The sequence below is a fragment of the Chiloscyllium plagiosum genome, unplaced genomic scaffold (genome assembly GCF_037043375.1).
Source record: "Chiloscyllium plagiosum isolate Xiang-an unplaced genomic scaffold, Cpla_swu_hap1 HiC_scaffold_4, whole genome shotgun sequence".
Lineage (NCBI taxonomy): Eukaryota > Metazoa > Chordata > Chondrichthyes > Orectolobiformes > Hemiscylliidae > Chiloscyllium > Chiloscyllium plagiosum.
The window spans coordinates 103,560,602-103,585,161 of NW_028270142.1; the positions used below are offsets into that span (position 1 = coordinate 103,560,602).

The 24,560-nt window shown below is 66.1% G+C and overlaps 1 long non-coding RNA gene across 1 annotated transcript in view; it reads left to right on the forward strand.

Moving 5' to 3' along the window:
• Positions 1–390: 390 nt before the first annotated feature.
• Positions 391–24,560, forward strand: part of LOC148150193 (uncharacterized) — an 81,397-nt gene continuing 57,227 nt past the window's right edge. Inside the window, exon 1 of the long non-coding RNA XR_015756852.1 lies at positions 391–587. This is a non-coding gene — a long non-coding RNA (uncharacterized LOC148150193). The remainder of the gene's footprint in view (positions 588–24,560) is intronic.

Below are 24,560 nucleotides of genomic sequence, written 5' to 3' on the forward strand. Positions count from 1 at the left end.
AATCCCTACATTGCTGATAGAGGCCAGTTGGCCCATGCAGACTGTGGTTTTAATTCTTCCTGAGTTTGTTTTGGTCGCAGCTAGCTCACTTCTAGCTCTGAAAATTGACTCAGTCTCAGCCTTCCATTTCTGACATCTTGGTTCAAGTAATGTGTTTAACCATTGCTTCATGGTGCAAGCTACAGAGGAGGGAGAGATTATGTAACAATGGTAAGGTAGCCAGCGCACTGTGTATGAACGTATTCGCCAATCACATATGTGGGTTATAGATAAGATGTTGGCAGAGCAAGACGCTGCAGCCGAAACTCCTCTGTTCACCAGCTGCTTTTCCTCTCTCTCTTTTTTCTTATTTTTTCTCCTTGCTGCAGTTTTTCTTCAAATCCCCCGCACCCCCCCAAACTTTTAACTTCTAAACGTACTCGATCTGGAAGGAATGGAGAATGGAGTCTGAGACCAGCCCTGTGTAGGAGATGTGTCACAGCGTGTGGGGCTGAGTGCTGGAAGTGAGTCACATCGGAGTGGGTAAAAGAGCAAGCGCAGACCGAACTGGGAGAAGAGTCACCTCCGGAGCCTGGAACGTCAGCAGTGTGAGTGCGAAGCGAGCTGGGAGCAGAGTCAGTGCAGGCCGAGCTGGGAACAGAGCAAGTTGCAGGCTGAGCAGGAAGCAGAGAGAGTGCAGGCCGAGCTGGGAGCAGTGTGAGTGCGAACCGAGCTGGGAGCAGAGTCAGTGCAGGGCGAGCTAGGAGCAGAGTCAGTGCAGGCCGAACTGGGAGCAGAGCGAGTGCGGACAGAGCTGGGAGCAGAGAGAGTGCCGACCGAGCTGGGAGAAAACCGAGTGCTGACCGAGCTGGGACAATGCTAGTGCAGGACGAGCTGGGAGCAGAACAAGTACGGACCAAGCTGGGAGCAGAGAGATTGCGGGCCGAGCTGGGAGCAATGCAAGTGCAGGCCGAGCTGGGAGCAGAGCGAGTGCGGGCCGAGCTGGGAGCAGAGAGAGTGCGGGCTGAGCTGGGAGCAGAGCGAGTTCTGGCCGAACTGGGAGCAGGGGGAGTGCAGGCCGAGCTGGGAGCAGAGGGAGTGCAGGCCGAGCTGGGAGCAGAGGGAGTGCAGGCCGAGCTGGGAGCAGAGGGAGTGCGGACCGAGCAGGGAGCAGAGGGAGTGCGGACAGAGCTGGGAACAGAGTGAGTGCGGACTGAGCTGGGAGCAATGCGAGTGCAGGACGAGCAGGGAGCAGAGAGAGTGCGGACGGAGCTGGGAGCAGAGAGAATTCTGGCCGAGCTGGGAGCAGAGGGAGTGCAGGCCGAGCTGGGAGCAGAGCGAGTGGGAGCCGAGCTGGGAGCAGAGAGAGTTCTTGCCGAGCTGGGAGCAGAGCGATTGCAGACCGAGCTGAGAGCAGAGGGATTGCGGGCCAAGCAGGGAGCAATGCGAGTGCAGGCCGAGCTGGGAGCAGAGCGAGTGCGGGCCGAGCTGGGAGCATTGAGAGTGCAGGCCGAGCTGGGAGCAGAGAGAGTGTGGGCCCAGCTGGGAGCAATGCAAGTGCAGGCCGAGCTGGGAGCAGAGTGAGTGCGGGCCGAGCTGGAAGCAGAGTGAGTGCAGACCGAGCTGGGAGCAGAGAGAGTGCGGGCCGAGCTGGGAGCAGAGAGAGTGTGGACCGAGCTGGGAGCAGAGGGAGTGCGGGCCGGGCTGGGAGCAGAGAGAGTGTGGACCGAGCTGGGAACAGAGTGAGTGCGGGCCGAGCTGGGAGCAGAGTGAGTGCGGGCCGAGCTGGGAGCAGAGCGAGTGCGGACCGAGCTGGGAGCAGAGTCAGTGCGGACTGAGCTGGGAGCAATGCGAGTGCAGGCCAAGCTGGGAGCAGAGAGAGTGCGGACCGAGCGGGGAGCAGAGAGAGTGCGGGCCGAGCTGGGAGCAGAGAGAGTGCAGGCCAAGCTGGGAGCAGTGTGAGTGCAGGCCGAGCTGGGAGCAGAGTGAATGCAGGCCGAGCTGGGAGCAGAGTCAGTGCAGGCCGAGCTGGGAGCAGAGCGAGTGTGGACTGAGCTGGGAGCAGAGAGAGTGTGGACTGAGCTGGGAGCAGAGAGAGTGCGGACCAAGCTGGGAGCAGAGAGAGTGCGGGCTGAGTTGGGATCAGAGAGAGTGCGGGCCAAGCTGGGAGCAATGCAAGTGCAGGCCGAGCTGGGAGCAGAGCGAGTGCGGGCCGAGCTGGGAGCAGAGAGAGTGCGGGCTGAGCTGGGAGCAGAGGGAGTGCGGGCCGACCTGGGAGCAGAGGGAGTGCGGACTGAGCTGGGAGCAGAGCAAGTGCGGACTGAGTTGGGATCAGAGAGAGTGCGGACTGAGCTGGGAGCAATGCGAGTGCAGGCCGAGCAGGGAGCAGAGAGAGTGCGGACGGAGCTGGGAGCAGAACAAGTGCGGACCAAGCTGGGAGCAGAGAGAGTGCGGGCCAAGCTGGGAGCAATGCAAGTGCAGGCCGAGCTGGGAGCAGAGAGAGTGCGGGCTGAGCTGGGAGCAGAGGGAGTGCAGGCCGACCTGGGAGCAGAGGGAGTGCGGGCCGAGCTGGGAGCAGAGGGAGTGCGGACTGAGCTGGGAGCAGAGCAAGTGCGGACTGAGCTGGGAGCAATGCGAGTGCAGGCCGAGCAGGGAGCAGAGAGAGTGCGGACGGAGCTGGGAGCAGAGGGAGTGCAGCCCGAGCTGGGAGCAGAGGGAGTGCAGGCCGAGCTGGGAGCAGAGCGAGTGCGGGCCGAGCTGGGAGCAGAGGGAGTTCTTGCCGAGCTGGGAGCAGAGGGAGTTCTTGCCGAGCTGGGAGCAGAGCGATTGCAGACCGAGCTGAGAGCAGAGGGATTGCGGGCCAAGCAGGGAGCAATGCAAGTGCAGGCCGAGCTGGGAGCAGAGTCAGTGCAGGCAGAGCTGGGAGCAGAGTCAGTGCAGTCCGAGCTGCGAGCAGAGCGAGTGCAGGCCTCACTGAGAGCAGAGCGAGTGCTGACTGAGCTGGGAGCAATGCGAGTGCAGGCCAAGCTGGGAGCAGAGAGAGTGCGGGCCGAGCTGGGAGCAGAGAGAGTGCGGGCCGAGCTGGGAGCAATGCAAGTGCAGGCCGAGCTGGGAGCAATGCAAGTGCAGGTCGAGCTGGGAGCAGAGCGACTGCGGGCCGAGCTGGGAGCAATGCGAGTGCAGACCGAGCTGGGAGCAGAGCGAGTGCGGGCCGAGCTGGGAGCAGAGCGAGCGCGGACCGAGCTGGGAGCATTGTGAGTGCAGGCCGAGCTGGGAGCAGAGTCAGTGCAGGCCAGGCTGGGAGCAGAGCGAGTGCGGACCGAGCTGGGAAGAGAGTGAGTGCGGGCCAAGCTGGGAGCAGAGCTAGTGCAGGCCGAGCTGGGAGCAGAGCGAGTGCAGGCCGAGCTGAGAGCAGAGTCAGTGCAGGCCAAGCTGAGAGCAGAGCGAGTGCGGACTGAGTTGGGATCAGTGAGAGTGCGGACTGTGCTGGGAGCAGAGAGATTGTGGGCAGAGCTGGGAGCAATGCAAGTGCAGGTCGAGCTGGAAGCAGAGCGAGTGCGGACCAAGCTGGGAGAAGAGAGAGTGCCGGCCGAGCGGGGAGCAGAGAGAGTGGGGGCCGAGCTGGGAGCAGAGCGAGTGGGGGCCGAGCTGGGAGCAGAGCGAGTGCGGGCCGAGCTGGGAGCAGAGCGAGTGCGGGCCGAGCTGGGAGCAGAGTGAGTGCGGGCCGAGCTGGGAACAGAGTGAGTGCGGGCCGAGCTGGGAGCAGAGCGACTGCGGACCGAGCTGGGAGCAGAGTCAGTGCAGGCCAGGCTGGGAGCAGAGCGAGTGCGGACTGAGCTGGGAGCAATGCGAGTGCAGGCCGAGCTGGGAGCAGAGTGAGTGCGGGCCGAGCTGGGAGCAGAGTGAGTGCGGGCCGAGCTGGGAGCAGAGCGAGTGCAGGCCGAGCTGGGAGCAGAGGAAGTGCAAGCCGAGCTGAGAGCGGAGTGAATGCGGCCGAGCTGGGAGCAGAGAGAGTGCGGGCTGAGCTGGGAGCAGAGAGACGGGGGGCCGAGCTGGGAGCAGAGTGAGTGCGGGCCAAGCGGGGAGCAGAGCGAGTGCGGACTGAGTTGGGATCAGTGAGAGTGCGGACTGAGCTGGGAGCAATGCGAGTGCAGGCCAAGTTGGGAGCAGAGAGAGTGCGGACCAAGCTGGGAGCAGAGAGAGTGCGGGCCGAGCTGGGAGCAGAGCGAGTCCAGACCGAGCTGGGAGCAGAGAGAGTGCGGACCAAGCTGGGAGCAGAGTGAGTGCGGACCAAGCTGGGAGCAGAGCGAGTGCGGACCAAGCTGGGAGCAGAGAGAGTGCGGACCAAGCTGGGAGCAGAGCGAGTGGGGGCCGAGCTGGGAGCAGAGCGAGTGCGGGCCGAGCTGGGAGCAGAGCGAGTGCAGACCGAGCTGGGAGCAGAGTGAGTGCGGACCAAGCTGGGAGCAGAGTGAGTGCGGACCAAGCTGGGAGCAGAGAGAGTGCGGGCCGAGCTGGGAGCAGAGAGAGTGCAGACCGAGCTGGGAGCAGAGGGAGAGCGGGCCGAGCTGGGAGCAGAGTGAGTGCGGGCCGAGCTGGGAGCAGAGGGAGTGCGGGCCGAGCTGGGAACAGAGTAAGTGCAGACCGAGCTGGGAGCAGAGTGAGTGCAGGCCGAGCTGGGAGCAGAGTGAGTGCGGGCCGAGCTGGGAACAGAGTAAGTGCAGACCGAGCTGGGAACAGAGTGAGTGTGGGCCGAGCTGGGAGCAGAGTGAGTGCGGGCCGAGCTGGGAACAGAGTAAGTGCAGACCGAGCTGGGAGCAGAGTGAGTGCAGGCCGAGCTGGGAGCAGAGTGAGTGCGGGCCGAGCTGGGAACAGAGTAAGTGCAGACCGAGGTAGGAACAGAGTGAGTGCAGGCCGAGCTGGGAGCAGAGTGAGTGCGGTCCGAGTTGGGAGCAGAGCGAGTGCGGGCCCAGCTGGGAGCAATGCAAGTGCAGGCCGAGCTTGGAGCAGAGCGAGTGCAGACCGAGCTGGGAACAGAGTGAGTGCGGGCCGAGCTGGGAACAGAGTGAGTGCGGGCCGGGCTGGGAGCAAAGAGAGTGCGGGTCGAGCTGGGAGCAGAGCGAGTGCAGACCGAGCTGGGAGCAGAGCGAGTGCGGACGGAGCTCTGAGCAGAGCGAGCGCAGGCCGAGCTGGGAACAGAGTGAGTGCAGGCTGATCTGGGAGCAGATTCAGTGCAGGCCAAGCTGGGAAAAGAGTCAGTGCGGGCCGAGCTGGGAGCAGAGCGAATGCGGGCCGAGCTGGGAGCAGAGCGAATGCGGGTCGAGCTGGGAGCAGAGAGAATGCAGTCCAGGCTGGGAACAGAGCGAGTGCGGACTGAGCTGGGAGCAATGCGAGTGCAGGCCGAGCTGGGAGCAGAGAGAGTGTGGGCCGAGCTGGGAGCAGAGTGAGTGCGGGCCGAGCTGGGAGCAGAGAGAGTGTGGGCCGAGCTGGGAGCAATGCAAGTGCAGGTCAAGCTGGAAGCAGAGCGAGTGCGGACCAAGCTGGGAGAAGAGAGAGTGGTGCCGAGCTGGGAGCAGAGCGAGTGCGGGCCGATTTGGGAGCAGAGCGAGTGCGGGCCGAGCTGGAAGCAGAGCGATTGCGGGTCGAGCTGGGAGCAGAGCGAGTGCGGGCCGAGCTGGGAGCAGAGCGAGTGCGGGCCGAGCTGGGAGCAGAGCGAGTGCGGGCCGAGCTGGGAGCAGAGCGAGTGCGGGCCGAGCTGGGAGCAGAGCGAGTGCGGGCCGAGCTGGGAGCAGAGCGAGTGCGGGCCGAGCTGGGAGCAGAGCGAGTGCGGGCCGAGCTGGGAGCAGAGCGAGTGCGGGCCGAGCTGGGAGCAGAGCGAGTGCGGGCCGTGCTGGGAGCAGAGCAGAGCGAGTGCGGGCCGAGCTGGGAGCAGAGCGAGTGCGGGCCGAGCTGGGAGCAGAGTCAGTGCGGGCCGGGCTGGGAGCAGTGTCAGTGCAGGCCGAGCTGGGAGTAGATTCAGTGCAGGCCGAGCTGGGAGCAGAGTGAGTGAGGAACGAGCTGTGGGCAGACTCAGTGCAGGCCGAGCTGGGAGCAGAGCGAGTGCAGGCCGAGCTGGGAGCAGAGGAAGTGCAAGCCGAGCTGAGAGCGGAGTGAATGCGGCCGAGCTGGGAGCAGAGAGAGTGCGGGCTGAGCTGGGAGCAGAGAGACGGGTGGCCGAGCTGGGAGCAGAGTGAGTGCGGGCCAAGCGGGGAGCAGAGCGAGTGCGGACTGAGTTGGGATCAGTGAGAGTGCGGACTGAGCTGGGAGCAATGCGAGTGCAGGCCAAGTTGGGAGCAGAGAGAGTGCGGACCAAGCTGGGAGCAGAGAGAGTGCGGGCTGAGCTGGGAGCAGAGCGAGTGGGGGCCGAGCTGGGAGCAGAGCGAGTGCGGGCCGAGCTGGGAGCAGAGTGAGTGCGGACCGAGCTGGGAGCAGAGTGAGTGCGGACCGAGCTGGGAGCAGAGTGAGTGCGGACCAAGCTGGGAGCAGAGCGAGTGCGGACCAAGCTGGGAGCAGAGTCAGTGCAGGCCGAGCTGGGAGCAGAGAGAGTGCGGGCCGAGCTGGGAGCAGAGAGAGTGCAGACCGAGCTGGGAGCAGAGGGAGAGCGGGCCGAGCTGGGAGCAGAGTGAGTGCGGGCCGAGCTGGGAGCAGAGGGAGTGCAGACCGAGCTGGGAACAGAGTGAGTGTGGGCCGAGCTGGGAGCAGAGTGAGTGCGGGCCGAGCTGGGAACAGAGTAAGTGCAGACCGAGCTGGGAGCAGAGTGAGTGCAGGCCGAGCTGGGAGCAGAGTGAGTGCGGGCCGAGCTGGGAATAGAGTAAGTGCAGACCGAGGTGGGAGCAGAGTGAGTGCAGGCCGAGCTGGGAGCAGAGTGAGTGCGGTCCGAGTTGGGAGCAGAGCGAGTGCGGGCCCAGCTGGGAGCAATGCAAGTGCAGGCCGAGCTTGGAGCAGAGCGAGTGCAGACCGAGCTGGGAACAGAGTGAGTGCGGGCCGAGCTGGGAGCAGAGTGAGTGCGGGCCGGGCTGGGAGCAGAGTCAGTGCGGACCGAGCTGGGAGCAAAGAGAGTGCGGGTCGAGCTGGGAGCAGAGCGAGTGCAGACCGAGCTGGGAGCAGAGCGAGTGCGGACGGAGCTCTGAGCAGAGCGAGCGCAGGCCGAGCTGGGAACAGAGTGAGTGCAGGCTGATCTGGGAGCAGATTCAGTGCAGGCCAAGCTGGGAAAAGAGTCAGTGCGGGCCGAGCTGGGAGCAGAGCGAATGCGGGCCGAGCTGGGAGCAGAGCGAATGCGAGTCGAGCTGGGAGCAGAGAGAATGCAGCCCAGGCTGGGAACAGAGCGAGTGCGGACTGAGCTGGGAGCAATGCGAGCGCAGGCCGAGCTGGGAACAGAGTGAGTGCAGACCGAGCTGGGAACAGAGTGAGTGCGGGCCGAGCTGGGAACAGAGTGAGTGCGGGCCGAGCTGGGAGCAGAGCGAATGCGGGCCGAGCTGGGAGCAGAGTGAGTGCGGGCCGAGCTAGGAACAGAGTAAGTGCAGACCGAGCTGGGAGCAGAGTGAGTGCAGGCCGAGCTGGGAGCAGAGTGAGTGCGGGCCGAGCTGGGAATAGAGTAAGTGCAGACCGAGGTGGGAGCAGAGTGAGTGCAGGCCGAGCTGGGAGCAGAGTGAGTGCGGTCCGAGTTGGGAGCAGAGCGAGTGCGGGCCCAGCTGGGAGCAATGCAAGTGCAGGCCGAGCTTGGAGCAGAGCGAGTGCAGACCGAGCTGGGAACAGAGTGAGTGCGGGCCGAGCTGGGAGCAGAGTGAGTGCGGGCCGGGCTGGGAGCAGAGTCAGTGCGGACCGAGCTGGGAGCAAAGAGAGTGCGGGTCGAGCTGGGAGCAGAGCGAGTGCAGACCGAGCTGGGAGCAGAGCGAGTGCGGGTCGAGCTGGGAGCAGAGTGAGTGCAGGCTGATCTGGGAGCAGATTCAGTGCAGGCCAAGCTGGGAAAAGAGTCAGTGCGGGCCGAGCTGGGAGCAGAGCGAATGCGGGCCGAGCTGGGAGCAGAGCGAATGCGGGTCGAGCTGGGAGCAGAGAGAATGCAGCCCAGGCTGGGAACAGAGCGAGTGCGGACTGAGCTGGGAGCAATGCGAGCGCAGGCCGAGCTGGGAACAGAGTGAGTGCAGACCGAGCTGGGAACAGAGTGAGTGCGGGCCGAGCTGGGAACAGAGTGAGTGCGGGCCGAGCTGGGAGCAGAGCGAATGCGGGCCGAGCTGGGAGCAGAGTGAGTGCGGGCCGAGCTGGGAGCAGAGTGAGTGCGGGCCGGGCTGGGAGCAGAGTCAGTGCGGACCGAGCTGGGAGCAAAGAGAGTGCGGGTCGAGCTGGGAGCAGAGCGAGTGCAGACCGAGCTGGGAGCAGAGCGAGTGCGGACGGAGCTCTGAGCAGAGCGAGCGCAGGCCGAGCTGGGAACAGAGTGAGTGCAGGCTGATCTGGGAGCAGATTCAGTGCAGGCCAAGCTGGGAAAAGAGTCAGTGCGGGCCGAGCTGGGAGCAGAGCGAATGCGGGCCGAGCTGGGAGCAGAGCGAATGCGGGTCGAGCTGGGAGCAGAGAGAATGCAGCCCAGGCTGGGAACACAGCGAGTGCGGAATGAGCTGGGAGCAATGCGAGTGCAGGCCGAGCTTGGAGCAGAGCGAGTGCAGACCGAGCTGGGAACAGAGTGAGTGCGGGCCGAGCTGGGAACAGAGTGAGTGCGGGCCGAGCTGGGAACAGAGTGAGTGCGGTCCGAGTTGGGAGCAGAGCGAGTGCGGGCCCAGCTGGGAGCAATGCAAGTGCAGGCCGAGCTTGGAGCAGAGCGAGTGCGGTCCGAGTTGGGAGCAGAGCGAGTGCGGGCCCAGCTGGGAGCAATGCAAGTGCAGGCCGAGCTTGGAGCAGAGCGAGTGCAGACCGAGCTGGGAACAGAGTGAGTGCGGGCCGAGTGGGAACAGAGTGAGTGCGGGCCGTGCTGGGAGCAGAGCGAATGCGGGCCGAGCTGGGAGCAGAGCGAATGCGGGTCAAGCTGGGAGCAGAGAGAATGCAGCCCAGGCTGGGAACAGAGCGAGTGCGGACTGAGCTGGGAGCAATGCGAGTGCAGGCCGAGCTGGGAGCAGAGAGAGTGTGGGCCGAGCTGGGAGCAGAGTGAGTGCTGGCCCAGCTGGGAGCAGAGAGAGTGTGGGCCGAGCTGGGAGCAATGCAAGTGCAGGTCAAGCTGGAAGCAGAGCGAGTGCGGACCAAGCTGGGAGAAGAGAGAGTGGTGCCGAGCTGCGAGCAGAGCGAGTGCGGGCCAATTTGGGAGCAGAGCGAGTGCGGTCCGATTTGGGAGCAGAGCGAGTGCGGTCCGATTTGGGAGCAGAGCGAGTGCGGGCCGAGCTGGAAGCAGAGCGAGTGCGGGCCGAGCTGGGAGCAGAGCGAGTGCGGGCCGAGCTGGGAGCAGAGCGAGTGCAGACCGAGCTGGGAGCAGAGTGAGTGCGGACCAAGCTGGGAGCAGAGTGAGTGCGGACCAAGCTGGGAGCAGAGAGAGTGCGGGCCGAGCTGGGAGCAGAGAGAGTGCAGACCGAGCTGGGAGCAGAGGGAGAGCGGGCCGAGCTGGGAGCAGAGTGAGTGCGGGCCGAGCTGGGAGCAGAGGGAGTGCGGGCCGAGCTGGGAACAGAGTAAGTGCAGACCGAGCTGGGAGCAGAGTGAGTGCAGGCCGAGCTGGGAGCAGAGTGAGTGCGGGCCGAGCTGGGAACAGAGTAAGTGCAGACCGAGCTGGGAACAGAGTGAGTGTGGGCCGAGCTGGGAGCAGAGTGAGTGCGGGCCGAGCTGGGAACAGAGTAAGTGCAGACCGAGCTGGGAGCAGAGTGAGTGCAGGCCGAGCTGGGAGCAGAGTGAGTGCGGGCCGAGCTGGGAACAGAGTAAGTGCAGACCGAGGTAGGAACAGAGTGAGTGCAGGCCGAGCTGGGAGCAGAGTGAGTGCGGTCCGAGTTGGGAGCAGAGCGAGTGCGGGCCCAGCTGGGAGCAATGCAAGTGCAGGCCGAGCTTGGAGCAGAGCGAGTGCAGACCGAGCTGGGAACAGAGTGAGTGCGGGCCGAGCTGGGAACAGAGTGAGTGCGGGCCGGGCTGGGAGCAAAGAGAGTGCGGGTCGAGCTGGGAGCAGAGCGAGTGCAGACCGAGCTGGGAGCAGAGCGAGTGCGGACGGAGCTCTGAGCAGAGCGAGCGCAGGCCGAGCTGGGAACAGAGTGAGTGCAGGCTGATCTGGGAGCAGATTCAGTGCAGGCCAAGCTGGGAAAAGAGTCAGTGCGGGCCGAGCTGGGAGCAGAGCGAATGCGGGCCGAGCTGGGAGCAGAGCGAATGCGGGTCGAGCTGGGAGCAGAGAGAATGCAGTCCAGGCTGGGAACAGAGCGAGTGCGGACTGAGCTGGGAGCAATGCGAGTGCAGGCCGAGCTGGGAGCAGAGAGAGTGTGGGCCGAGCTGGGAGCAGAGTGAGTGCGGGCCGAGCTGGGAGCAGAGAGAGTGTGGGCCGAGCTGGGAGCAATGCAAGTGCAGGTCAAGCTGGAAGCAGAGCGAGTGCGGACCAAGCTGGGAGAAGAGAGAGTGGTGCCGAGCTGGGAGCAGAGCGAGTGCGGGCCGATTTGGGAGCAGAGCGAGTGCGGGCCGAGCTGGAAGCAGAGCGATTGCGGGTCGAGCTGGGAGCAGAGCGAGTGCGGGCCGAGCTGGGAGCAGAGCGAGTGCGGGCCGAGCTGGGAGCAGAGCGAGTGCGGGCCGAGCTGGGAGCAGAGCGAGTGCGGGCCGAGCTGGGAGCAGAGCGAGTGCGGGCCGAGCTGGGAGCAGAGCGAGTGCGGGCCGAGCTGGGAGCAGAGCGAGTGCGGGCCGAGCTGGGAGCAGAGCGAGTGCGGGCCGAGCTGGGAGCAGAGCGAGTGCGGGCCGTGCTGGGAGCAGAGCAGAGCGAGTGCGGGCCGAGCTGGGAGCAGAGCGAGTGCGGGCCGAGCTGGGAGCAGAGTCAGTGCGGGCCGGGCTGGGAGCAGTGTCAGTGCAGGCCGAGCTGGGAGTAGATTCAGTGCAGGCCGAGCTGGGAGCAGAGTGAGTGAGGAACGAGCTGTGGGCAGACTCAGTGCAGGCCGAGCTGGGAGCAGAGCGAGTGCAGGCCGAGCTGGGAGCAGAGGAAGTGCAAGCCGAGCTGAGAGCGGAGTGAATGCGGCCGAGCTGGGAGCAGAGAGAGTGCGGGCTGAGCTGGGAGCAGAGAGACGGGTGGCCGAGCTGGGAGCAGAGTGAGTGCGGGCCAAGCGGGGAGCAGAGCGAGTGCGGACTGAGTTGGGATCAGTGAGAGTGCGGACTGAGCTGGGAGCAATGCGAGTGCAGGCCAAGTTGGGAGCAGAGAGAGTGCGGACCAAGCTGGGAGCAGAGAGAGTGCGGGCTGAGCTGGGAGCAGAGCGAGTGGGGGCCGAGCTGGGAGCAGAGCGAGTGCGGGCCGAGCTGGGAGCAGAGTGAGTGCGGACCGAGCTGGGAGCAGAGTGAGTGCGGACCGAGCTGGGAGCAGAGTGAGTGCGGACCAAGCTGGGAGCAGAGCGAGTGCGGACCAAGCTGGGAGCAGAGTCAGTGCAGGCCGAGCTGGGAGCAGAGAGAGTGCGGGCCGAGCTGGGAGCAGAGAGAGTGCAGACCGAGCTGGGAGCAGAGGGAGAGCGGGCCGAGCTGGGAGCAGAGTGAGTGCGGGCCGAGCTGGGAGCAGAGGGAGTGCAGACCGAGCTGGGAACAGAGTGAGTGTGGGCCGAGCTGGGAGCAGAGTGAGTGCGGGCCGAGCTGGGAACAGAGTAAGTGCAGACCGAGCTGGGAGCAGAGTGAGTGCAGGCCGAGCTGGGAGCAGAGTGAGTGCGGGCCGAGCTGGGAATAGAGTAAGTGCAGACCGAGGTGGGAGCAGAGTGAGTGCAGGCCGAGCTGGGAGCAGAGTGAGTGCGGTCCGAGTTGGGAGCAGAGCGAGTGCGGGCCCAGCTGGGAGCAATGCAAGTGCAGGCCGAGCTTGGAGCAGAGCGAGTGCAGACCGAGCTGGGAACAGAGTGAGTGCGGGCCGAGCTGGGAGCAGAGTGAGTGCGGGCCGGGCTGGGAGCAGAGTCAGTGCGGACCGAGCTGGGAGCAAAGAGAGTGCGGGTCGAGCTGGGAGCAGAGCGAGTGCAGACCGAGCTGGGAGCAGAGCGAGTGCGGACGGAGCTCTGAGCAGAGCGAGCGCAGGCCGAGCTGGGAACAGAGTGAGTGCAGGCTGATCTGGGAGCAGATTCAGTGCAGGCCAAGCTGGGAAAAGAGTCAGTGCGGGCCGAGCTGGGAGCAGAGCGAATGCGGGCCGAGCTGGGAGCAGAGCGAATGCGAGTCGAGCTGGGAGCAGAGAGAATGCAGCCCAGGCTGGGAACAGAGCGAGTGCGGACTGAGCTGGGAGCAATGCGAGCGCAGGCCGAGCTGGGAACAGAGTGAGTGCAGACCGAGCTGGGAACAGAGTGAGTGCGGGCCGAGCTGGGAACAGAGTGAGTGCGGGCCGAGCTGGGAGCAGAGCGAATGCGGGCCGAGCTGGGAGCAGAGTGAGTGCGGGCCGAGCTAGGAACAGAGTAAGTGCAGACCGAGCTGGGAGCAGAGTGAGTGCAGGCCGAGCTGGGAGCAGAGTGAGTGCGGGCCGAGCTGGGAATAGAGTAAGTGCAGACCGAGGTGGGAGCAGAGTGAGTGCAGGCCGAGCTGGGAGCAGAGTGAGTGCGGTCCGAGTTGGGAGCAGAGCGAGTGCGGGCCCAGCTGGGAGCAATGCAAGTGCAGGCCGAGCTTGGAGCAGAGCGAGTGCAGACCGAGCTGGGAACAGAGTGAGTGCGGGCCGAGCTGGGAGCAGAGTGAGTGCGGGCCGGGCTGGGAGCAGAGTCAGTGCGGACCGAGCTGGGAGCAAAGAGAGTGCGGGTCGAGCTGGGAGCAGAGCGAGTGCAGACCGAGCTGGGAGCAGAGCGAGTGCGGGTCGAGCTGGGAGCAGAGTGAGTGCAGGCTGATCTGGGAGCAGATTCAGTGCAGGCCAAGCTGGGAAAAGAGTCAGTGCGGGCCGAGCTGGGAGCAGAGCGAATGCGGGCCGAGCTGGGAGCAGAGCGAATGCGGGTCGAGCTGGGAGCAGAGAGAATGCAGCCCAGGCTGGGAACAGAGCGAGTGCGGACTGAGCTGGGAGCAATGCGAGCGCAGGCCGAGCTGGGAACAGAGTGAGTGCAGACCGAGCTGGGAACAGAGTGAGTGCGGGCCGAGCTGGGAACAGAGTGAGTGCGGGCCGAGCTGGGAGCAGAGCGAATGCGGGCCGAGCTGGGAGCAGAGTGAGTGCGGGCCGAGCTGGGAGCAGAGTGAGTGCGGGCCGGGCTGGGAGCAGAGTCAGTGCGGACCGAGCTGGGAGCAAAGAGAGTGCGGGTCGAGCTGGGAGCAGAGCGAGTGCAGACCGAGCTGGGAGCAGAGCGAGTGCGGACGGAGCTCTGAGCAGAGCGAGCGCAGGCCGAGCTGGGAACAGAGTGAGTGCAGGCTGATCTGGGAGCAGATTCAGTGCAGGCCAAGCTGGGAAAAGAGTCAGTGCGGGCCGAGCTGGGAGCAGAGCGAATGCGGGCCGAGCTGGGAGCAGAGCGAATGCGGGTCGAGCTGGGAGCAGAGAGAATGCAGCCCAGGCTGGGAACACAGCGAGTGCGGAATGAGCTGGGAGCAATGCGAGTGCAGGCCGAGCTTGGAGCAGAGCGAGTGCAGACCGAGCTGGGAACAGAGTGAGTGCGGGCCGAGCTGGGAACAGAGTGAGTGCGGGCCGAGCTGGGAACAGAGTGAGTGCGGTCCGAGTTGGGAGCAGAGCGAGTGCGGGCCCAGCTGGGAGCAATGCAAGTGCAGGCCGAGCTTGGAGCAGAGCGAGTGCGGTCCGAGTTGGGAGCAGAGCGAGTGCGGGCCCAGCTGGGAGCAATGCAAGTGCAGGCCGAGCTTGGAGCAGAGCGAGTGCAGACCGAGCTGGGAACAGAGTGAGTGCGGGCCGAGTGGGAACAGAGTGAGTGCGGGCCGTGCTGGGAGCAGAGCGAATGCGGGCCGAGCTGGGAGCAGAGCGAATGCGGGTCAAGCTGGGAGCAGAGAGAATGCAGCCCAGGCTGGGAACAGAGCGAGTGCGGACTGAGCTGGGAGCAATGCGAGTGCAGGCCGAGCTGGGAGCAGAGAGAGTGTGGGCCGAGCTGGGAGCAGAGTGAGTGCTGGCCCAGCTGGGAGCAGAGAGAGTGTGGGCCGAGCTGGGAGCAATGCAAGTGCAGGTCAAGCTGGAAGCAGAGCGAGTGCGGACCAAGCTGGGAGAAGAGAGAGTGGTGCCGAGCTGCGAGCAGAGCGAGTGCGGGCCAATTTGGGAGCAGAGCGAGTGCGGTCCGATTTGGGAGCAGAGCGAGTGCGGTCCGATTTGGGAGCAGAGCGAGTGCGGGCCGAGCTGGAAGCAGAGCGAGTGCGGGCCGAGCTGGGAGCAGAGCGAGTGCGGGCCGAGCTGGGAGCAGAGCGAGTGCGGGCCGAGCTGGGAGCAGAGCGAGTGCGGGCCGAGCTGGGAGCAGAGCGAGTGCGGGCCGAGCTGGGAGCAGAGCGAGTGCGGGCCGAGCTGGGAGCAGAGCGAGTGCGGGCCGAGCTGGGAGCAGAGTCAGTGCAGGCCGGGCTGGGAGCAGTGTCAGTGCAGGCCGAGCTGGGAGCAGATTCAGTGCAGGCCGAGCTGGGAGCAGAGTGAGTGAGGAACGAGCTGTGGGCAGACTGAGTGCAGGCCGAGCTGGGAGCAGAGCGAGTGCGGGCCGAGCTGGGAACAGAGCGAGTGCGGGCCGAACTGGGAGCAGAGCGAGTGCGGGCCGAGCTGGGAGCAGAGTCAGTGCAGGCCGGGCTGGGAGCAGTGTCAGTGCAGGCCGAGCTGGGAGCAGATTCAGTGCAGGCCGAGCTGGGAGCAGAGCGAGTGCAGGCCGAGCTGAGAGCGGAGTGAATGCGGCCGAGCTGGGAGCAGAGAGAGTGCGGGCTGAGCTGGGAGCAGAGAGACGGGGGGCCGAGCTGGGAGCAGAGTGAGTGCGGGCCAAGCGGGGAGCAGAGCGAGTGCGGACTGAGTTGGGATCAGTGAGAGTGCGGACTGAGCTGGGAGCAATGCGAGTGCAGGCCAAGTTGGGAGCAGAGAGAGTGCGGACCAAGCTGGGAGCAGAGAGAGTGCGGGCCGAGCTGGGAGCAGAGCGAGTCCAGACCGAGCTGGGAGCAGAGAGAGTGCGGGCTGAGCTGGGAGCAGAGCGAGTGGGGGCCGAGCTGGGAGCAGATCGAGTGCGGGCCGAGCTGGGAGCAGAGCGAGTGCGGACCAAGCTGGGAGCAGAGTGAGTGCGGACCAAGCTGGGAGCAGAGTCAGTGCAGGCCGAGCTGGGAGCAGAGAGAGTGCGGACCAAGCTGGGAGCAGAGTGAGTGCGGACCAAGCTGGGAGCAGAGTCAGTGCAGACCGAGCTGGGAGCAGAGTGAGTGCGGACCAAGCTGGGAGCAGAGTGAGTGCGGACCAAGCTGGGAGCAGAGCGAGTGCGGACCAAGCTGGGAGCAGAGTCAGTGCAGGCCGAGCTGGGAGCAGAGAGAGTGCGGGCCGAGCTGGGAGCAGAGAGAGTGCAGACCGAGCTGGGAGCAGAGGGAGAGCGGGCCGAGCTGGGAGCAGAGTGAGTGCGGGCCGAGCTGGGAGCAGAGGGAGTGCAGACCGAGCTGGGAACAGAGTGAGTGTGGGCCGAGCTGGGAGCAGAGTGAGTGCGGGCCGAGCTGGGAACAGAGTAAGTGCAGACCGAGCTGGGAGCAGAGTGAGTGCAGGCCGAGCTGGGAGCAGAGTGAGTGCGGGCCGAGCTGGGAACAGAGTAAGTGCAGACCGAGGTGGGAACAGAGTGAGTGCAGGCCGAGCTGGGAGCAGAGTGAGTGCGGTCCGAGTTGGGAGCAGAGCGAGTGCGGGCCCAGCTGGGAGCAATGCAAGTGCAGGCCGAGCTTGGAGCAGAGCGAGTGCAGACCGAGCTGGGAACAGAGTGAGTGCGGGCCGAGTGGGAACAGAGTGAGTGCGGGCCGTGCTGGGAGCAGAGTGAGCGCGGGCCGGGCTGGGAGCAGAGTCAGTGCGGACCGAGCTGGGAGCAAAGAGAGTGCGGGTCGAGCTGGGAGCAGAGCGAGTGCAGACCGAGCTGGGAGCAGAGCGAGTGCGGACGGAGCTCTGAGCAGAGCGAGCGCAGGCCGAGCTGGGAACAGAGTGAGTGCAGGCTGATCTGGGAGCAGATTCAGTGCAGGCCAAGCTGGGAAAAGAGTCAGTGCGGGCCGAGCTGGGAGCAGAGCGAATGCGGGCCGAGCTGGGAGCAGAGCGAATGCGGGTCGAGCTGGGAGCAGAGAGAATGCAGCCCAGGCTGGGAACAGAGCGAGTGCGGACTGAGCTGGGAGCAATGCGAGTGCAGGCCGAGCTGGGAGCAGAGAGAGTGTGGGCCGAGCTGGGAGCAGAGTGAGTGCGGGCCGAGCTGGGAGCAGAGAGAGTGTGGGCCGAGCTGGGAGCAATGCAAGTGCAGGTCAAGCTGGAAGCAGAGCGAGTGCGGACCAAGCTGGGAGAAGAGAGAGTGGTGCCGAGCTGGGAGCAGAGCGAGTGCGGGCCGATGTGGGAGCAGAGCGAGTGCGGGCCGAGCTGGGAGCAGAGCGAGTGCGGGCCGAGCTGGGAGCAGAGCGAGTGCGGGCCGAGCTGGGAGCAGAGCGAGTGCGGGCCGAGCTGGGAGCAGAGCGAGTGCGGGCCGAGCTGGGAGCAGAGCGAGTGCGGGCCGAGCTGGGAGCAGAGCGAGTGCGGGCCGAGCTGGGAGCAGAGCGAGTGCGGGCCGAGCTGGGATCAGAGCGAGTGCGGGCCGAGCTGGGAGCAGAGCGAGTGCGGGCCGAGCTGGGAGCAGAGCGAGTGCGGGCCGAGCTGGGAGCAGAGCGAGTGCGGGCCGGGCTGGGAGCAGTGTCAGTGCGGGCCGAGCTGGGAGCAGAGTGAGTGAGGAACGAGCTGTGGGCAGACTTAGTGCAGGCCGAGCTGGGAGCAGAGTCAGTGCAGGCCGGGCTGGGGGCAGAGTCAGTGCAGGCCGAGCTGGGAGTAAAGCGAGTCCGGGTCAAGCTGGGAGCAGAGCGAGTGCGGGCCGAGCTGGGAGCAGAGGGAGTGGGGGCCGAGCTGGGAGCAGAGGAAGTGCGGGCCGAGCTGGGAGCAGAGGGAGTGCGGGCCGAGCTGGGAGCAGTGTCAGTGCGGGCCGAGCTGGGAGCAGAGTGAGTGAGGAACGAGCTGTGGGCAGACTTAGTGCAGGCCGAGCTGGGAGCAGAGTCAGTGCAGGCCGGGCTGGGAGCAGAGTCAGTGCAGGCCGAGCTGGGAGTAAAGCGAGTCCGGGTCAAGCTGGGAGCAGAGCGAGTGCGGGCCGAGCTGGGAGCAGAGGGAGTGGGGGCCGAGCTGGGAGCAGAGGAAGTGCGGGCCGAGCTGGGAGCAGAGGGAGTGCGGGCCGAGCTGGGAGCAGAGGGAGTGCGGGCCGAGCTGGGAGCAGAGCGAGTGCGGACGGAGGTGGGAGCAGAGTCAGTGCAGGCCGAGCTGGGAGCAGAGAGAGTGCGGGCCGAGCTGGGAGCAGAGCGAGCGTGGGCCGAGCTGGGAGCAGAGCGAGCGCGGGCCGAGCTGGGAGCAGAGCGAATGCGGGTCGAGCTGGGAGCAGAGCGATTGCGGGCCGAGCTGGGAGCAGAGCGAGCGCGGGCCGAGCTGGGAGCAGAGGGAGTGCGGGCCGAGCTGGGGGCAGAGCAAGTTCTTGCCGAGCTGGGAGCAGAGCGATTGAAGACCGAGCTGGGAGCAGAGTCGGTGCAGACCGAGCTGGGAGCAGAGCGAGTGCGGACCGAGCTGGGAGCAGAGTCAGTGCAGGCCAGGCTGGGAGCAGAGCGAGTGCGGACTGAGCTGGGAGCAATGCAAGTGCAGGTCGAGCTGGAAGCAGAGCGAGTGTGGACCAAGCTGGGAGAAGAGAGAGTGCGGGCCGAGCTGGGAGCAGAGAGAGTGGTGCTGAGCTGGGAGCAGAGCGACTGCGGGCCGATTTGGGAGCAGAGAGAGTGCGGGCCGATTTGGGAGCAGAGTGAGTGCGGGCCGAGCTGGGAGCAGAGCGAGTGCGGGCCGAGCTGGGAGCAGAGCGAGTGCGGGCCGAGCTGGGAGCAGAGCGAGTGCGGGCCGAGCTGGGAGCAGAGCGAGTGCGGGCCGAGCTGGGAGCAGAGCGAGTGCGGGCCGAGCTGGGAGCAGAGCGAGTGCGGGCCGAGCTGGGAGCAGAGCGAGTGCGGGCCGAGCTGGGAGCAGAGCGAGTGCGGGCCGAGCTGGGAGCAGAGCGAGTGCGGGCCGAGCTGGGAGCAGAGCGAGTGCGGGCCGAGCTGGGAGCAGAGCGAGTGCGGGCCGAGCTGGGAGCAGAGTGAGTGAGGAACGAGCTGTGGGCAGACTCAGTGCAGGCCGAGCTGGGAGCAGAGTGAGTGAGGAACGAGCTGTGGGCAGACTCAGTGCAGGCCGAGCTGGGAGCGGAGTCAGTGCAGGCCGAGCTGGGAGCAGAGTCAGTGCAGGCCAAGCTGGGAGCAGAGGGAATGCAGACCGAGCTGAGAGCATAGGGATTGCGGGCCGACCTGGGAGCAGACCGAGTGCAGACCGAGCTAGTAGCAGAGTCAGTGCAGGCCGAGCTGCGAGCAGAGTCAGTGCAGGCCGGGCTGGGAGCAGAGTCAGTGCAGGCCGGGCTGCGAGCAGAGTCAGTGCGGGCTGAGCTGGGAGTAAAGCGAGTCCGGGTCAAGCTGGGAGCAGAGGGAGTGCGGGCCGAGCTGGGAGCAGAGGGAGTGCGGGCCGAGCTGGGAGCAGAGGGAGTGCGGGCCGAGCTGGGAGCAGAGGGAGTGCGGGCCGAGCTGGGAGCAGAGGGAGTGCGGGCCGAGCTGGGAGCAGAGGGAGTGCGGGCCGAGCTGGGAGCAGAGGGAGTGCGGGCCGAGCTGGGAGCAGAGCGAATGCGGACCGAGGTGGGAGCAGAGCGAATGCGGACCGAGGCGGGAGCAGAGTCAGTGCAGGCCGAGCTGGGAGCAGAGAGAGTGCGGGCCGAGCTGGGAGCAGAGCGAGTGCAGACCGAGCTGGGAGCAGAGAGAGTGCGGGCCGAGCTGGGAACAGAGTGAGTGCGGACCGAGGTGGGAACAGAGTGAGTGCAGGCCGAGCTGGGAGCAGAGAGAGTGCGGGCCGAGCTGGGAGCAGAGCGAGTGCAGACCGAGCTGGGAGCAGAGAGAGTGCGGGCCGAGCTGGGAACAGAGTGAGTGCGGACCGAGGTGGGAACAGAGTGAGTGCAGGCCGAGCTGGGAGCAGAGCGAGTGCGGTCCGAGTTGGGAGCAGAGCGAATGCGGGCCCAGCTGGGAGCAATACAAGTGCGGACCGAGCTGGGAGCAGAGCGAGTGCAGACCAAGCTGGGAGCAGAGGGGGTGCGGGCCGAGCTGGGAACAGAGTGAGTGCGGATCGAGCTGGGAGCAGAGCGAGTGCGGACCAAGCTGGGAGAAGAGAGAGTGCCGGCCGAGCGGGGAGCAGAGAGAGTGGGGGCCGAGCTGGGAGCAGAGCGAGTGGGGGCCGAGCTGGGAACAGAGTGAGTGTGGGCCGAGCTGGGAACAGAGTGAGTGCGGGCCGAGCTGGGAGCAGAGTCAGTGCAGGCCAGGCTGGGAGCAGAGCGAGTGCGGACTGAGCTGGGAGCAATGCGAGTGCAGGCCGAGCTGGGAGCAGAGTGAGTGCGGGCCGAGCTGGGAGCAGAGCGAGTGCAGGCCGAGCTGGGAGCAGAGGAAGTGCAAGCCGAGCTGAGAGCGGAGTGAATGCGGCCGAGCTGGGAGCAGAGAGAGTGCGGGCTGAGCTGGGAGCAGAGAGACGGGGGGCCGAGCTGGGAGCAGAGTGAGTGCGGGCCAAGCGGGGAGCAGAGCGAGTGCGGACTGAGTTGGGATCAGTGAGAGTGCGGACTGAGCTGGGAGCAATGCGAGTGCAGGCCAAGTTGGGAGCAGAGAGAGTGCGGACCAAGCTGGGAGCAGAGAGAGTGCGGGCTGAGCTGGGAGCAGAGCGAGTGGGGGCCGAGCTGGGAGCAGAGCGAGTGCGGGCCGAGCTGGGAGCAGAGTGAGTGCGGACCGAGCTGGGAGCAGAGTGAGTGCGGACCGAGCTGGGAGCAGAGTGAGTGCGGACCAAGCTGGGAGCAGAGCGAGTGCGGACCAAGCTGGGAGCAGAGTCAGTGCGGGCCGAGCTGGGAGCAGAGAGAGTGCGGGCCGAGCTGGGAGCAGAGAGAGTGCAGACCGAGCTGGGAGCAGAGGGAGAGCGGGCCGAGCTGGGAGCAGAGTGAGTGCGGGCCGAGCTGGGAGCAGAGGGAGTGCAGACCGAGCTGGGAACAGAGTGAGTGTGGGCCGAGCTGGGAGCAGAGTGAGTGCGGGCCGAGCTGGGAACAGAGTAAGTGCAGACCGAGCTGGGAGCAGAGTGAGTGCAGGCCGAGCTGGGAGCAGAGTGAGTGCGGGCCGAGCTGGGAATAGAGTAAGTGCAGACCGAGGTGGGAGCAGAGTGAGTGCAGGCCGAGCTGGGAGCAGAGTGAGTGCGGTCCGAGTTGGGAGCAGAGCGAGTGCGGGCCCAGCTGGGAGCAATGCAAGTGCAGGCCGAGCTTGGAGCAGAGCGAGTGCAGACCGAGCTGGGAACAGAGTGAGTGCGGGCCGAGCTGGGAACAGAGTGAGTGCGGGCCGAGCTGGGAGCAGAGTGAGTGCGGGCCGGGCTGGGAGCAGAGTCAGTGCGGACCGAGCTGGGAGCAAAGAGAGTGCGGGTCGAGCTGGGAGCAGAGCGAGTGCAGACCGAGCTGGGAGCAGAGCGAGTGCGGACGGAGCTCTGAGCAGAGCGAGCGCAGGCCGAGCTGGGAACAGAGTGAGTGCAGGCTGATCTGGGAGCAGATTCAGTGCAGGCCAAGCTGGGAAAAGAGTCAGTGCGGGCCGAGCTGGGAGCAGAGCGAATGCGGGCCGAGCTGGGAGCAGAGCGAATGCGGGTCGAGCTGGGAGCAGAGAGAATGCAGCCCAGGCTGGGAACAGAGCGAGTGCGGACTGAGCTGGGAGCAATGCGAGTGCAGGCCGAGCTTGGAGCAGAGCGAGTGCAGACCGAGCTGGGAACAGAGTGAGTGCGGGCCGAGCTGGGAACAGAGTGAGTGCGGGCCGAGCTGGGAGCAGAGCGAATGCGGGCCGAGCTGGGAGCAGAGCGAATGCGGGCCGAGCTGGGAGCAGAGCGAATGCGGGTCAAGCTGGGAGCAGAGAGAATGCAGCCCAGGCTGGGAATAGAGCGAGTGCGGACTGAGCTGGGAGCAATGCGAGTGCAGGCCGAGCTGGGAGCAGAGAGAGTGTGGGCCGAGCTGGGAGCAGAGTGAGTGCGGGCCGAGCTGGGAGCAGAGAGAGTGTGGGCCGTGCTGGGAGCAATGCAAGTGCAGGTCAAGCTGGAAGCAGAGCGAGTGCGGACCAAGCTGGGAGAAGAGAGAGTGGTGCCGAGCTGGGAGCAGAGCGAGTGCGGGCCGATTTGGGAGCAGAGCGAGTGCGGGCCGATTTGGGAGCAGAGCGAGTGCGGTCCGATTTGGGAGCAGAGCGAGTGCGGGCCGAGCTGGAAGCAGAGCGAGTGCGGGCCGAGCTGGGAGCAGAGCGAGTGCGGGCCGAGCTGGGAGCAGAGCGAGTGCGGGCCGAGCTGGGAGCAGAGCGAGTGCGGGCCGAGCTGGGAGCAGAGCGAGTGCGGGCCGAGCTGGGAGCAGAGCGAGTGCGGGCCGAGCTGGGAGCAGAGCGAGTGCGGGCCGAGCTGGGAGCAGAGCGAGTGCGGGCCGAGCTGGGAGCAGAGTCAGTGCAGGCCGGGCTGGGAGCAGTGTCAGTGCAGGCCGAGCTGGGAGCAGATTCAGTGCAGGCCGAGCTGGGAGCAGAGTGAGTGAGGAACGAGCTGTTGGCAGACTCAGTGCAGGCCGAGCTGGGAGCAGAGCGAGTGCAGGCCGAGCTGAGAGCGGAGTGAATGCGGCCGAGCTGGGAGCAGAGAGAGTGCGGGCTGAGCTGGGAGCAGAGAGACGGGGGGCCGAGCTGGGAGCACAGTGAGTGCGGGCCAAGCGGGGAGCAGAGCGAGTGCGGACTGAGTTGGGATCAGTGAGAGTGCGGACTGAGCTGGGAGCAATGCGAGTGCAGGCCAAGTTGGGAGCAGAGAGAGTGCAGACCAAGCTGGGAGCAGAGAGAGTGCGGGCCGAGCTGGGAGCAGAGCGAGTCCAGACCGAGCTGGGAGCAGAGAGAGTGCGGGCTGACCTGGGAGCAGAGCGAGTGGGGGCCGAGCTGGGAGCAGAGCGAGTGCGGACCGAGCTGGGAGCAGAGTCAGTGCAGGCCGAGCTGGGAGCAGAGAGAGTGCGGACCAAGCTGGGAGCAGAGGGAGAGCGGGCCGAGCTGGGAGCAGAGTGAGTGCGGGCCGAGCTGGGAGCAGAGGGAGTGCAGACCGAGCTGGGAACAGAGTGAGTGTGGGCCGAGCTGGGAGCAGAGTGAGTGCGGGCCGAGCTGGGAACAGAGTAAGTGCAGACCAAGCTGGGAGCAGAGTGAGTGCAGGCCGAGCTGGGAGCAGAGTGAGTGCGGGCCGAGCTGGGAATAGAGTAAGTGCAGACCGAGGTGGGAGCAGAGTGAGTGCAGGCCGAGCTGGGAGCAGAGTGAGTGCGGTCCGAGTTGGGAGCAGAGCGAGTGCGGGCCCAGCTGGGAGCAATGCAAGTGCAGGCCGAGCTTGGAGCAGAGCGAGTGCAGACCGAGCTGGGAACAGAGCGAGTGCGGGCCGAGCTGGGAACAGAGTGAGTGCGGGCCGAGCTGGGAGCAGAGTGAGTGCGGGCCGGGCTGGGAGCAGAGTCTGTGCGGACCGAGCTGGGAGCAAAGAGAGTGCGGGTCGAGCTGGGAGCAGAGCGAGTGCAGACCGAGCTGGGAGCAGAGCGAGTGCGGACGGAGCACTGAGCAGAGCGAGCGCAGGCCGAGCTGGGAACAGAGTGAGTGCAGGCTGATCTGGGAGCAGATTCAGTGCAGGCCAAGCTGGGAAAAGAGTCAGTGCGGGCCGAGCTGGGAGCAGAGCGAATGCGGGCCGAGCTGGGAGCAGAGCGAATGCGGGTCGAGCTGGGAGCAGAGAGAATGCAGCCCAGGCTGGGAACAGAGCGAGTGCGGACTGAGCTGGGAGCAATGCGAGTGCAGGCCGAGCTTGGAGCAGAGCGAGTGCAGACCGAGCTGGGAACAGAGTGAGTGCGGGCCGAGCTGGGAACAGAGTGAGTGCGGGCCGAGCTGGGAGCAGAGCGAATGCGGGCCGACCTGGGAGCAGAGCGAATGCGGGCCGAGCTGGGAGCAGAGCGAATGCGGGTCCAGCTGGGAGCAGAGAGAATGCAGCCCAGGCTGGGAACAGAGCGAGTGCGGACTGAGCTGGGAGCAATGCGAGTGCAGGCCGAGCTGGGAGCAGAGAGAGTGTGGGCCGAGCTGGGAGCAGAGTGAGTGCGGGCCGAGCTGGGAGCAGAGAGAGTGTGGGCCGAGCTGGGAGCAATGCAAGTGCAGGTCAAGCTGGAAGCAGAGCGAGTGCGGACCAAGCTGGGAGAAGAGAGAGTGGTGCCGAGCTGGGAGCAGAGCGAGTGCGGGCCGATTTGGGAGCAGAGCGAGTGCGGTCCGATTTGGGAGCAGAGCGAGTGCGGGCCGAGCTGGAAGCAGAGCGAGTGCGGGCCGAGCTGGGAGCAGAGCGAGTGCGGGCCGAGCTGGGAGCAGAGCGAGTGCGGGCCGAGCTGGGAGCAGAGCGAGTGCGGGCCGAGCTGGGAGCAGAGCGAGTGCGGGCCGAGCTGGGAGCAGAGCGAGTGCGGGCCGAGCTGGGAGCAGAGCGAGTGCGGGCCGAGCAGGGAGCAGAGCGAGTGCGGGCCGAGCTGTGAGCAGAGCGAGTGCGGGCCGAGCTGGGAGCAGAGTCAGTGCGGGCCGGGCTGGGAGCAGTGTCAGTGCAGGCCGAGCTGGGAGCAGAGTCAGTGCAGGCCGAGCTGGGAGCTGAGTGAGTGAGGAACGAGCTGTGGGCAGACTCAGTGCAGGCCGAGCTGGGAGCAGAGCGAGTGCGGGCCGAGCTGGGAACAGAGCGAGTGCGGGCCGAGCTGGGAGCAGAGCGAGTGCGGGCCGGGCTGGGAGCAGTGTCAGTGCAGGCCGAGCTGGGAGCAGATTCAGTGCAGGCCGAGCTGGGAGCAGAGTGAGTGAGGAACGAGCTGTGGGCAGACTCAGTGCAGGCCGAGCTGGGAGCAGAGCAAGTGCAGGCCGAGCTGAGAGCGGAGTGAATGCGGCCGAGCTGGGAGCAGAGAGAGTGCGGGCTGAGCTGGGAGCAGAGAGACGGGGGGCCGAGCTGGGAGCAGAGTGAGTGCGGGCCAAGCGGGGAGCAGAGCGAGTGCGGACTGAGTTGGGATCAGTGAGAGTGCGGACTGAGCTGGGAGCAATGCGAGTGCAGGCCAAGTTGGGAGCAGAGAGAGTGCGGACCAAGCTGGGAGCAGAGAGAGTGCGGGCCGAGCTGGGAGCAGAGCGAGTCCAGACCGAGCTGGGAGCAGAGAGAG